The sequence below is a fragment of the Ruditapes philippinarum genome, unplaced genomic scaffold, assembly GCF_026571515.1.
Source record: "Ruditapes philippinarum isolate M1 unplaced genomic scaffold, ASM2657151v2 ctg42_1_1_1_1, whole genome shotgun sequence".
In the NCBI taxonomy this organism is placed as follows: domain Eukaryota; kingdom Metazoa; phylum Mollusca; class Bivalvia; order Venerida; family Veneridae; genus Ruditapes; species Ruditapes philippinarum.
The window spans coordinates 26,042-39,794 of NW_026859853.1; positions in this window are offsets into that span (position 1 = coordinate 26,042).

Sequence of the window (13,753 nt, forward strand, 5' to 3'; positions counted from 1 at the left end):
GCTGGTGATTCCAGTAAATCATGTTTGCAGAAATTCTCATATGTTTAATTGCTATGGACTTGCCAAGAAATAAATTATTTTGTCCATTGAAGGTGTGAAGTTTATTCAAGTAACCATATTGAATTGAAGTACCTATATCCTTACATAGGCTAACAATTCTTCAAGTTTATTTTCAGTAGAGACCCCTACCTGCAAGTATTGCCTCACAGTTTGAATGATGCAACAATTTCTGAGACTTTTATTCAACCACTTTCAGTCCAAAACAGCATCAGTGCATTCAATGCTTCAACTTGCTTAATATATGCTTTTATTTTAATTCAAATTGGTGAAGAAATGAAATACATATTCAACCGCCTTTGTGGTCAAGGGGTTAGAGTCGTTGACTTCTAAGTTACCTTTTTGGCGTGGGTTCGATCCCCAGGAGATGCTTTGGTAGTTTAGCGCGGAGGAAGGTAGTCTAGTACTGGTGTTACTCTCCAGGAACGATGGTTAGGAAACTACCCGCCTATATGACTGATATACTGTTGGAAAAAGACGTAAAATGAGACAAACAAACCAACGAAATGCATATTCTATATTTTTTTTATGAAAATATTTCTCACTATAGTGCAACATGACATCAAGTACATAAAATGGTATGTAGTAAACTATTAAGGTGGTTCTGTTGAAAATTGAATCTATTTAATGACCCCTCCCGCCCCACAAGAAAGAATGAAGCCTGCAATATTTAGAGTACTAAGGTTATGTATGTTTTGTGGAATTAACACCGCATTTTACGTATTTTTGTTCCTTGACAGGAAATGTGTTCTTGTATAAAATCAAGCAAATAAGGCAGTAATTCTTGTTACTGAGCTACACATATGGGATTGTTTACAGCTAGTGCTAGTTAGTTTAACATGTTGTAATGATTTCATGTCTTTGAAAAATAAAGATTGAGATTGAATTCCCTGATTCTATTATAAAGATATAATGTAATTTATACCAGAGACAGACAGAGGGCTTATATTGATAATTATTCCATCTAAAGGGTCAGTGAACATCTTGGGAATGATGATTGACTGTATAAACTGTAATAATAAATTTGTTTGTATCGTAGATTTTGCATTGAAATCATTCAAGCACTCCGCAGAAGCAATGCACATTTTAATATATTTGGCCAGAAAATAATAAATTGTCTTGCAGGTTTGTTATTAGAGTTTTGACAATTATGTAGGTATAGAACGACTGCCACTTTAGCAAGCATCTTTATAGGGACTCCCATGCACCTCCAATTGGGCCGCGTCACGACGAAATCAGCATAATTGGTTTGCGACCAGCATGGATCCAGACCAGCCTGCGCTTCCTCGCAGTCTGATCAGGATCCATGCTGTTGGCTTACAGACCCTATAACAAGTAAAGAAACTGATAGCGAACAGCATGGATCCTGATCAGACGGCGCGGATGAGCAGGCTGGTCTGGATCCATGCTGGTTGCAAACCCATTATGTTGGTTTTGTCATGACGCGGCCCAATTGTATTCTGTCCATCTGAATGGTTACTAAATAGGGGTCTCTTTCACCCTTTGAAAATGTGATTAAGGAGGGTGTTACATACACATGTGCACCAGAGCACATAATTACAGGAACTTAAGTCATGTGCAAGTTGTCATGTTAATATATGCTCTACCAACTTTAAAAAAAAAGGAAAGATGAAAACGGAAGTAATGACCCATTATAGGTGCTACCTGCATTACTCTGTATCATGAATATTAAATTTTTTTTGTCGAAAAAATCATATGACAAGCACCTGGCAATAAACACATGTTCATGGTAGCATTTTCAATTTAGTGGAATTTTCATGGAACTTGTTTTAAAACAGACATTGCACTGTCCAGAATTCATTCATGACTTTGATTACATGAGATACTGTGTTATGCCACATATATATGTATATATGCTTCAATGTTGAGGTCACATAATTATATATTATGCGTTAATGTTTACAGCCACATCCAAATTTGTGAAAAATGTAATGAAATCAATGGAAGCCAATTGATCCCACCTTTACTATTTACATTTAAATGCTTGAAAAAGTTATCAAAAAAAATGTTTTTGTAAAACTTTGTTGAATAATGTTCAGAAGTTAATTGATTTCCATCTAACAACATGATGAATATTTATCAGATTCTCTTCTTAGCTTTTTCTCTACACTTGACCTAACATCTTACAATATGTCAGTCCTAATTATAATTACAGGTGCCTGTTATATTGCTAATTAGACAGGACTGTTGTGAGAATATAGAGGTATTACACTTACAGTGTTGATAGACATGTAGATGTACAGTTACCACAAATTAGGGATCATTGATAGATATTGCTCTTCTAGTAACAAAATGATGTAGATGTAGAAAAAATTTCAAGCTGCATTTTTCCTAGAAAAATCAGAGCTAATGTCATGACCCAAGACCCACTTGTTGACATCTAAGTTTGTTTACCTTTTTGTTAAGTTTTTGTTTATGGTCATTAAATTAAATTTTAACTGAAACTTGATATATGCAGAAACACCTTGATAAAAGTTCTACCTGTCACACCCATCTTTTAAAGGTCAAAGGTCAAGGCCACTGGTACCTGTAATAGTTGTTATAAAGAAAGGTCTGCTTGGTTAGGGTCTAGATTTGGAATAGTATTGGAATGCATTTCTAAATGATAGGTAACCCTGATGGACATTTTTACCGAATTATCTCCGTTTTTATTTTGCTAATTTTATTGAAAACAAACATCAGAGATATTTACTTCACTCTCGAAATACTTGTTTATGTTATTCTACAGTTTTGAAAAATTATGCCCCCTTTCTTCTTTGCTTTTATCATATCATTCCAGCACTTAAAAAAGTGAAGGGTGCTACCCCTCTAACAGCTCTTGGAAAAGTGAAGGGTGCTACCCCTCTAACAGCTCTTGTTTGTTTGGTTGAGGTACTGTTACAGTTATAGTCCTATTGTGAATAAAGTAGGACTTTCTTTGTTGAATAGTTGAATGAGAGTGTTAGAACATTAGCTGCATGAGGTAAAACATTGAAAAAATCAAGTGACAAGGATTATGGGATATTGACCTGTAATTGACCACTAATTGGATGCTTTTTGTCCCCGGATTGTACATTATTATAACACTGACATTGACTGGTACAGTTAGTGATGTACACTTATTCATCATTATGTCTTCATTTGTACCCCTGCTTGTCTTTCAGTGTTTCTTTTGGCTCTAAACCAGTAATCTGGTCCACCCAGGTAGCTCCTAAATAATAATGCAATTTCTTAAATGATCAATGCAATTACTATTGAGAGGTCATAAATATCTGGCTTTAAAGAAGGCAGAATAAATCTATTCAGCATTTAAAGCAAGGAAGATGATATCTGGCCTGAAAAGTTATCATTAATCACATTGTCTCCATGCTTAAGGCTTTTTTCACATAGCTATTTATGAGAATTTTGCTGGGTGCAATAAACCAAACAGAATATTTTATTGAATACTTTTACATAGACTCAAGTATATTATATTTTTATTGGTAGACATTCCATTGACAGACATATAAGTTAATGGTGAAAATGTCACAGATACTTGTTAAATTGTTCTAAGTGATCTACTAATGCATTCACTAGAAACCTTTTGATCTTTGCTGACATAGGTACAGTTATTACACTAAAATGACTTGACATGATTTTATTGCAAGGAGATCTTTTGCCAATTTATTTTAACAAATATCTCTTAATTAATATTCCCGTTTCTTAATTATTAATCTGTTATAAAGAATTGCAAACAATTTATTCGGTCTTTGATCTAGGTGTTTAATTTATTGCGATATGTGATTGTATTATTTATTTCTTAATCAGTTTTTCTAGATGTGTTAGTTATTTCCAGATTTGTGATATATTAAGGAGGAATCAGTCAGTTATTTAGTGTCATTTCTGATGAGGTGTTTTATTGCTGTTTGAAAGTTACAAGCACCAGGTAATTCATGTAAATCAGAAAAAAGTAAATCATTATAATACAGGTAATTAGGTATTGAGCTATCTCTAATTGTCACAAGTATAGAGCCATGTCTAATTGTCAATAGTATAGAGCCATGTCTAATTGCCACTAGTATAGAACCATGTCTAATTGTCACTAGTATTGAGCCATGTCTAATTGTCACTAGTATAGAGCCATGTCTAATTTTCACTAGTATAGAGCCATGTCTAATTGTCACTAGTATAGAGCCATGTCTAATTGCCACAAGTATAGAGTCATGTCTAATTTTCACTAGTATAGAGTCATGTCTAATTGTCAGTAGTAAAGAGTCATGTCTAATTGTCACTAGTATAGATTCATGTCTAATTGTCACTAGTATAGATTCATGTCTAATTGTCTCTCACATAGATTCATGTCTTATGGTCACTAGTATAGATTCATGTCTAATTGTCACTAGTATAGAGCCATGTCTAATTGTCACTAGTATAGAGCCATGGCTAATTGCCACTAGTTTACAGTCATGTCTTATTGTCACTAGTATAGAGTCATATCTAATTGCAACTATAGTATAGAACCATGGCTAATTGCCACTAGTATAGAGCCATGGCTAATTGCCACTAGTATACAGTCATGTCTAATTGTAACTAGTATAGAGCCATGTCTTATTGTCACAAGTATAGAGCCATGTCTAATTGTCATTAGTATAGGGCCATGTCTAATTGTCAGTAGTATAGATTCATGTCTAATTGTCACTAGTATAGAGTCATGTCTAATTGTCACTAGTATAGAGTCATGTCTAATTGTCACTAGTATAGAGCCATGTCTAATTGTCACTAGTATAGAGTCATGTCTAATTGTCACTAGTATAGATTCATGTCTAATTGTCACTAGTATAGAGCCATGTCTAATTGTCACTAGTATAGAGCCATGTCTAATTGTCACTAGTATAGAGCCATGTCTAATTGTCACTAGTATAGAGTCATGTCTAATTGTCACTAGTATAGAGTCATGTCTAATTGTCACTAGTATAGAGCCATGTCTAATTGTCACTAGTATAGAGCCATGTCTAATTGTCACTAGTATAGGGCCATGTCTAATTGTCACTAGTATATAGCCATGTCTTATTAGTCCCCTACCGGTTTAACCGGAGGGGACTTTAGGTTTACCCTCCGTCCGTCTGTCTGTCTGTCTGTCCGTCTGTCTGTCTGTCTGTCAGTCTGTCAGTCCATCAGTCCGTCCGTCCACAAAACTGGATCCCGTGATAACGCAAAAAGTACTGAAAATATTTTTATGAAACTTGATATATGGATAGATGGCAGTATGGAGATTATGCACGTCTTTTTTTTTTCTTCCTATGTTTGAAAATTCTGGTTGCTATGGCAACAAATAGTCTGAAAATATGGCAAATTTAACACATAAACTGGATCCAGTGATAACTCAAAAAGTACTGAAAATATTTTTATGAAACTTGAAATATGGGTAGATGGCAGCCTGGAGATTATGCACATCTTTTTCTTTTCTTCCTATGTTGAAAATTCTGGTTGCTATGGCAACAAATAGCCTGAATTTCAAGATTTCTGATTTAAATTTTTCAGCTTTCTCACTATATGTTCTTTATTTCTTAAGGTGTTTACTTCAAACTTTAAATATAAGTTTCTGGTCATCAACCACATCATATGTGACAAAGGTTTATAACTCTAGCCACAAAAAATATCAGTATTACCTCCCTTGAACTTTAGATTTTTTAGGGGAAAAAATGTTGTCTTTTTTTAAATAACTTTCTTATTTCCTAATGTATCTACTTCAAACTTCATATATATGTTTCTTATTATCACTCGACATTTTTGAGAAGGTTAAATACTCCAGCAAGACTATTTCCAGAATTATGTCCCCCTTGAACTTAGATTTTTTTCGAGAAACTGGTATTTTCACTTCAACTTCTTCATCCTTATAGGATTTACTTTAAAATCCCACATCGTAATAATATGACAAGGTTGTATAAACATAATTTATAATATTATTATAAATGGCAATACACAGGAGTGTATGACAATTAAGAACTTTTTGAGGGACCGGTAGGGACTACTGTATTGCCCGCAATACTATCAAATGCTTGTTGTCACTAGTATTGAGTCATGTCTAATTGTCACTAGTATAGATTCATGTCTAATTGTCATAGTATAGCGGCCATGTCTAATTGTCACTAGTATAGGGCCATGATCTAATTGTCACTAGTGGTTAGAGCCATGTCTAATTATCACTAGTATAGGGCCATGTCCTTATTGTCACTAGTATAGATCATGTCTAATTGTCACGCATATATAGCCATGTCTTAATTGTTCACTAGTATATAGCCATGTCTAATTGTCACTAGTATATAGCCATGTCTAATTGTCACTAGTATATAGCCATGTCTAATTGTCACTAGTATTGAGCCATGTCTAATTGTCACTAGTATAGAGTCATGTCTTATTGTCAGTAGTATAGATTCATGTCTAATTGTCACTAGTTATAGATTCATGTCTTATTGTCAGTAGTATAGATTCATGTCTAATTGTCACTAGTTATAGATTCATGTCTGATTGTCACTAGTATAGAGCCATGTCTTATTGTCACTAGTATAGAGCCATGTCTAATTGTCACTAGTATATAGCCATGTCTAATTGTCACTAGTTTATTGAGCCATGTTCTAATTGTCACTAGTAATAGAGTCATGTCTTATTGTCACTAGTTATAGAGTCATGTCTAATTGTCACTAGTATAGATTCATGTCTTATTGTCAGTAGTATAGAGCCATGTCTTAATTGTCACTGGTATAGATTCATGTCTAATTGTCACTCGTATAGATTCATGTCTAATTGTCACTAGTATAGAGCCATGTCTTATTGTCACTAGCATAGAGCCATGTCTAATTGTCACTAGTATATAGCTATGTCTAATTGTCACTAGTATATAGCCATGTCTAATTGTCACTAGTATTGAGTCATGTCTAATTGTCACTAGTATAGATTCATGTCTAATTGTCACTAGTATAGAGCCATGTCTAATTGTCACTAGTATAGAGCCATGTCTAATTGTCACTAGTATATAGCCATGTCTAATTGTCACTAGTATTGAGCCATGTCTAATTGTCACTAGTATAGAGTCATGTCTTATTGTCAGTAGTATAGATTCATGTCTAATTGTCAGTAGTATAGATTCATGTCTTATTGTCAGTAGTATAGATTCATGTCTAATTGTCACTAGTATAGATTCATGTCTAATTGTCACTAGTATAGAGCCATGTCTAATTGTCTCTAGTATAGAGCCATGCCTAATTGTCACTAGTATAGAGCCATGTCTTATTGTCACTAGTATAAATTCATGTCTTATTGTCACTAGTATAGATTCATGTCTAATTGTCACTAGTATAGAGTCATGTGTAATTGTCACTAGTATAGAGCCATGTCTAATTGTCACTAGTATAGATTCATGTCTAATTGTCACTAGTATAGATTCATGTCTTATTGTCAGTAGTATAGAGCCATGTCTAATTGTCACTGGTATAGATTTATGTCTAATTGTCACTAGTATAGATTCATGTCTTATTGTCAGTAGTATAGTCCATGTCTAATTGTCACTAGTATAGATTCATGTCTAATTGTCACTAGTATAGATTCTTGTCTAATTGTCACTAGTATAGATTCTTGTCTAATTGTCACTAGTATAGATTCATGTCTTATTGTCACTAGTATAGAGCCATGTCTAATTGTCACTAGTATAGATTCATGTCTAATTGTCACTAGTATAGATTCATGTCTTATTGTCAGTAGTATAGAGCCATGTCTAATTGTCACTGGTATAGATTCATGTCTAATTGTCACTAGTATAGATTCATGTCTTATTGTCAGTAGTATAGTCCATGTCTAATTGTCACTAGTATAGATTCATGTCTAATTGTCACTAGTATAGATTCTTGTCTAATTGTCACTAATATAGATTCATGTCTTATTGTCACTAGTATTGAGTCATGTCTAATTGTCACTAGTATAGATTCATGTCTAATTGTCACTAGGATAGATTCATGTCTTATTGTCTCTAGTATAGATTCATGTCTAATTGTCACTAGTATAGAGTCATGTGTAATTGTCACTAGTATAGAGCCATGTCTAATTGTCACTAGTATAGATTCATGTCTAATTGCCACTAGTATAGAGCCATGCCTTCTTGTCACTAGTATAGATTCATGTCTAATTGTCACAAGTATAGATGCATTGTCTAATTGTCTGTCAATAGTATAGAGCCATTGTCTTCTTATTCTCACTAGTATAGATTCATGGTCTAATTGTCAGTAGTATAGGGCCATGTCTAATTGTCACTAGTATAGAATCATGTCTAATTGCCACTAGTATAGAGTCATGTCTAATTGTCACTAGTATAGATTCATGTCTAATTGTCACTAGTATTGAGTCATGTCTAATTGTCACTAGTATAGATTCATGTCTAATTGTCTGTCACTAGTATAGAACCATGTTTAATTGTCACTAGTATTGAGCCATGTCTAATTGTCACTAGCATAGATTCATGTCTAATTGTATGTCACTAGTATAGAGCCATGTCTAATTGTCACTAGTATAGATTCATGTCTAATTGTCACTAGTATAGATTCATGTCTAATTGTCTGTCACTAGTATAGAGCCATGTCTAATTGTCACTAGTATAGGGCCATGTCTAATTGCCACTAGTATAGAGCCATGTCTAATTGTCACTAGTATAGATTCATGTCTAATTGTCACTAGTATAGAGCCATGTCTAATTGTCATTATTATAGGGCCATGTGTAATTGCAACTAGTATAGAGACATGTCTTATTGTCACTAGTATAGAGTCATGTCTTATTGTCACTAGTATTGAGCCATGTCTAATTGTCAGTAGTATAGATTCATGTCTAATTGTCTGTCACTAGTATAGATTCATGTCTAATTGTCACTAGTATAGGGTCATGTCTAATTGTCACTAGTATAGGGCCATGTCTTATTGTCACTAGCATAGATTCATGTCTAATTGTCACTAGTATAGAGCCATGTCTAATTGTCAGTAGTATAGATTCATGTCTAATTGTCTGTCACTAGTATAGAGCCATGTCTAATTGTCAGTAGTATTGAGCCATGTCTAATTGTCACTAGTATTGAGCCATGTCTAATTGTCACTAGTATAGATTCATGTCTAATTGTCTGTCACTAGTATAGAGCCATGTCTAATTGTCACTAGTATAAATTCATGTCTGATTGTCACTAGTGTTATATGGGCCATATCTTATTGTCACTAGTATAGATTCATGTCTAATTGTCACTAGTATAGGGCCATGTCTTATTGTCACTAGTATAGAACCATGTCTAATTGACACTAGTATTGAGCCATGTCTAATTGTCAGTAGTATAGATTCATGTCTTATTGTCTGTCACTAGTATAGAGCCATGTCTAATTGTCACTAGTATAGATTCATGTCTAATTGTCACTAGTATAGGGCAATGTCTTATTGTCACTAGTATAGAGCCATGTCTAATTGTCACTAGTATAGGGCCATGTCTTATTGTCACTAGTATAGAGTCATGTCTAATTGTCACTAGTATAGATTCATGTCTATTGTCACTAGTATAAGAGCCATGTCTAATTGTCACTAGTATAGAGTCATGTCTTATTGCCACTAGTATAGAGCCATGTCTTATTGTCACTAGTATAGATTCATTGTCTTATTGCCACTAGTATAGAGCCATGTCTAATTGTCACTAGTATAGAGCCATGTCTTATTGTCACTAGTATAGAGTCATGTCTTATTGTCACTAGTATAGATTCATGTCTAATTGTCACTAGTATAGAACCATGTCTAATTGTCACTAGTATAGAGTCATGTCTTATTGTCACTAGTATAGAGTCATGTTCTTTATTGTCACTAGTATAGAGCCATGTCTTATTGTCACTAGTATAGATTCATGTCTTATTTGTCACTAGTATAGAGCCATGTCTTATTGTCACTAGTATAGAACCATGTCTTATTGTCACTAGTATAGATTCATGTCTAATTGTCCACTAGTATAGAGTCATGTCTTATTGTCACTAGTATAGAGCCATGTCTTATTGTCACTAGTATAGAGCCATGTCTTATTGTCACAAGTATAGAACCATGTCTTATTGTCACTAGTATAGAACCATGTCTTATTGTCACTAGTATAGAACCATGTCTTATTGTCACTAGTATAGATTCATGTCTTATTGTCACTAGTATAGAGCCATGTCTTATTGTCACTAGTATAGATTCATGTCTTATTGTCACTAGTATAGAGCCATGTCTTATTGTCACTAGTATAGATTCATGTCTTATTTGTCACTAGTATAGAGTCATGTCTAATTGCCACTAGTATAGAGTCATGTCTTATTGTCACTAGTATTATAGAAGCCATGTCTTATTGTCACTAGTATAGAGTCATGTCTAATTGTCACTAGTATAGAGCCATGTCTAATTGTCACTAGTATAGAGTCATGTCTTATTGTCACTAGTATAGATTCATGTCTTATTGTCACTAGTATAGAGTCATGTCTAATTGTCACTAGTATAGAGCCATGTCTTATTGTCACTAGTATAGATTCATGTCTTATTGTCACTAGTATAGAGCCATGTCTTATTGTCACTAGTATAGAGCCATGTCTTATTGTCACTAGTATAGAGCCATGTCTTATTGTCACTAGTATAGATTCATGTCTAATTGTCACTAGTATAGATTCATGTCTTATTGTCACTAGTATAGAGCCATGTCTAATTGTCACTAGTATAGATTCATGTCTAATTGTCACTAGTATAGAGCCATGTCTAATTGTCACTAGTATAGATTCATGTCTTATTGTCACTAGTATAGAGCCATGTCTAATTATCACTAGTATAGAATCATGTCTTATTGTCACTAGTATAGAGCCATGTCTTATTGTCACTAGTATAGAGTCATGTCTTATTGTCACTAGTATATAGCCATGTCTAATTGTCACTAGTATATAGCCATGTCTAATTGTCACAAGTATAGATTCATGTCTAATTTGTCACTAGTATAGAGCCATGTCTAATTGTCACAAGTATAGATTCATGTCTAATTGTCACTAGTATAAGCCATGTCTAATTATCACTAGTATAGAATCATGTCTTATTGTCACTAGTATAGAGCCATGTCTTATTGTCACTAGTATAGATTCATGTCTAATTGTCACTAGTATAGAGCCATGTCTAATTGTCACTAGTATAGAGTCATGTCTAATGTCACTAGTATTGAGCCATGTCTAATTGTCACTAGTATAGATTCATGTCTTATTGTCACTAGTATAAATTCATGTCTTATTGTCACTAGTATATAGCCATGTCTAATTGTCACTAGTATAAATTCATGTCTAATTGTCACTAGTATAGGGCCATGTCTAATTGTCACTAGCATAGAGCCATGTCTTATTGTCACTAGTATAGTCATGTCTTATTGTCACTAGTATATAGCCATGTCTAATTGTCACTAGTAAAGAGCCATGTTCTAATTGTCACTAGTATAGAGCCATGTCTTATTGTCACAAATATAGAGCCATGTCTAATTGTCACTAGTATATAGCCATGTCTAATTGTCACTAGTATAGAGCCATGTCTAATTGTCACTAGTATAGAGTCATGTCTAATTGTCACTAGTATTGAGACATGTCTAATTGTCACTAGTATAGATTCATGTCTTATTGTCACTAGTATAAATTCATGTCTTATTGTCACTAGTATATAGCCATGTCTTATTGTCACTAGTATAGATTCATGTCTTATTGTCACTAGTATTGAGCCATGTCTAATTGGCAGTAGTAAAGAGCCATGTCTAATTGTCACTAGTATAGATTCATGTCTTATTGTCACTAGTATAGATTCATGTCTTATTGTCACTAGTATAGATTCATGTCTAATTGCCACTAGTATAGAGTCATGTCTTATTGTCACTAGTATAGATTCATGTTTAATTGTCACTAGTATAGATTCATGTCTTATTGTCACTAGTATAGATTCATGTCTTATTGTCACTAGTATAGGGCCATGTCTAATTGTTACTAGTATAGGGTCATGTCTAATTGTCACTAGTATAGAGCCATGTCTAATTGTCACTAGTATTGAGCCATGTCTAATTGTCACTAGTATAGATTCATGTCTAATTGTCAGTAGTATAGAGCCATGTCTTATTGTCACAAGTATAGAGCCATGTCTTATTGTCACTAGTATAGAGCCATGTCTAATTGTCACTAGTATTGAGCCATGTCTAATTGTCTGTCACTAGTATAGATTCATGTCTTATTGTCACTAGTATAGAGCCATGTCTTATTGTCACTAGTATAGAGCCATGTCTTATTGTCACTAGTATAGATTCATGTCTAATTGTCACTAGTATAGAGTCATGTCTAATTGTCTGTAGTATAGAGCCATGTCTAATTGTCAGTAGTAAAGAGTCATGTCTAATTGTCAGTAGTAAACAGTCATGTCTAATTGTCAGTAGTAAACAGTCATGTCTAATTGTCAGTAGTATAGAGTCATGTCTAATTGTCAGTAGTATAGAGTCATGTCTAATTGTCAGTAGTAAAGATTCATGTCTAATTGTCAGTAGTAAACAGTCATGTTTAATTATCAGTAGTATAGATTATGTCTAATTGTCAGTAGTAAACAGTCATTTCTAATTGTCAGTATTAAACAGTCATGTCTAATTGTCAGTAGTATAGAGTCATGTCTAATTGTCAGTAGTAAACAGTCATGTCTAATTGTCAGTAGTAAACAGTCATGTCTAATTGTCAGTAGTATAGAGTCATGTCTAATTGTCAGTAGTATAGTCATGTCTTATTGTCACTAGTAAAGATTCATGTCTTATTGTCAGTAGTATAGAGCCATGTCTTATTGTCAGTAGTATAGAGCCATGTCTAATTGTCAGTAGTATAGAGTCATGTCTAATTGTCAGTAGTAAACAGTCATGTCTAATTGTCAGTAGTAAACAGTCATGTCTAATTGTCAGTAGTATAGAGTCATGTCTAATTGTCAGTAGTATAGTCATGTCTCATTGTCAGTAGTAAAGATTCATGTCTTATTGTCAGTAGTATAGAGCCATGTCTTATTGTCAGTAGTATAGAGCCATGTCTAATTGTCAGTAGTATAGAGTCATGTCTAATTGTCAGTAGTATAGAGTCATGTCCAATTGACACTAGTATAGAGTCATGTCTAATTGTCAGTAGTAAACAGTCATGTCTAATTGTCAGTAATATAGAGTCATGTCTAATTGTCAGTAGTAAACAGTCATGTCTAATTGTCAGTAGTAAACAGTCATGTCTAATTGTCAGTAGTATAGAGTCATGTCTAATTGTCAGTAGTAAACAGTCATGTCTAATTGTCAGTAGTTAACAGTCATGTCTAATTGTCAGTAGTAAACAGTCATGTCTAATTGTTAGTAGTATAGAGTCATGTCTAATTGTCAGTAGTATAGTCATGTCTCATTGTCAGTAGTAAAGATTCATGTCTTATTGTCAGTAGTATAGAGCCATGTCTAATTGTCAGTAGTATAGAGTCATGTCTAATTGTCAGTAGTATAGAGCCATGTCTAATTGTCAGTAGTATAGAGCCATGTCTAATTGTCAGTAGTATAGAGTCATGTCTAATTGTCACTAGTATAGAGTCATGTCTAATTGTCAGTAGTATAGAGTCATGTCTAATTGTCAGTAGTATAGAGCCATGTCTAATTGTCAGTAG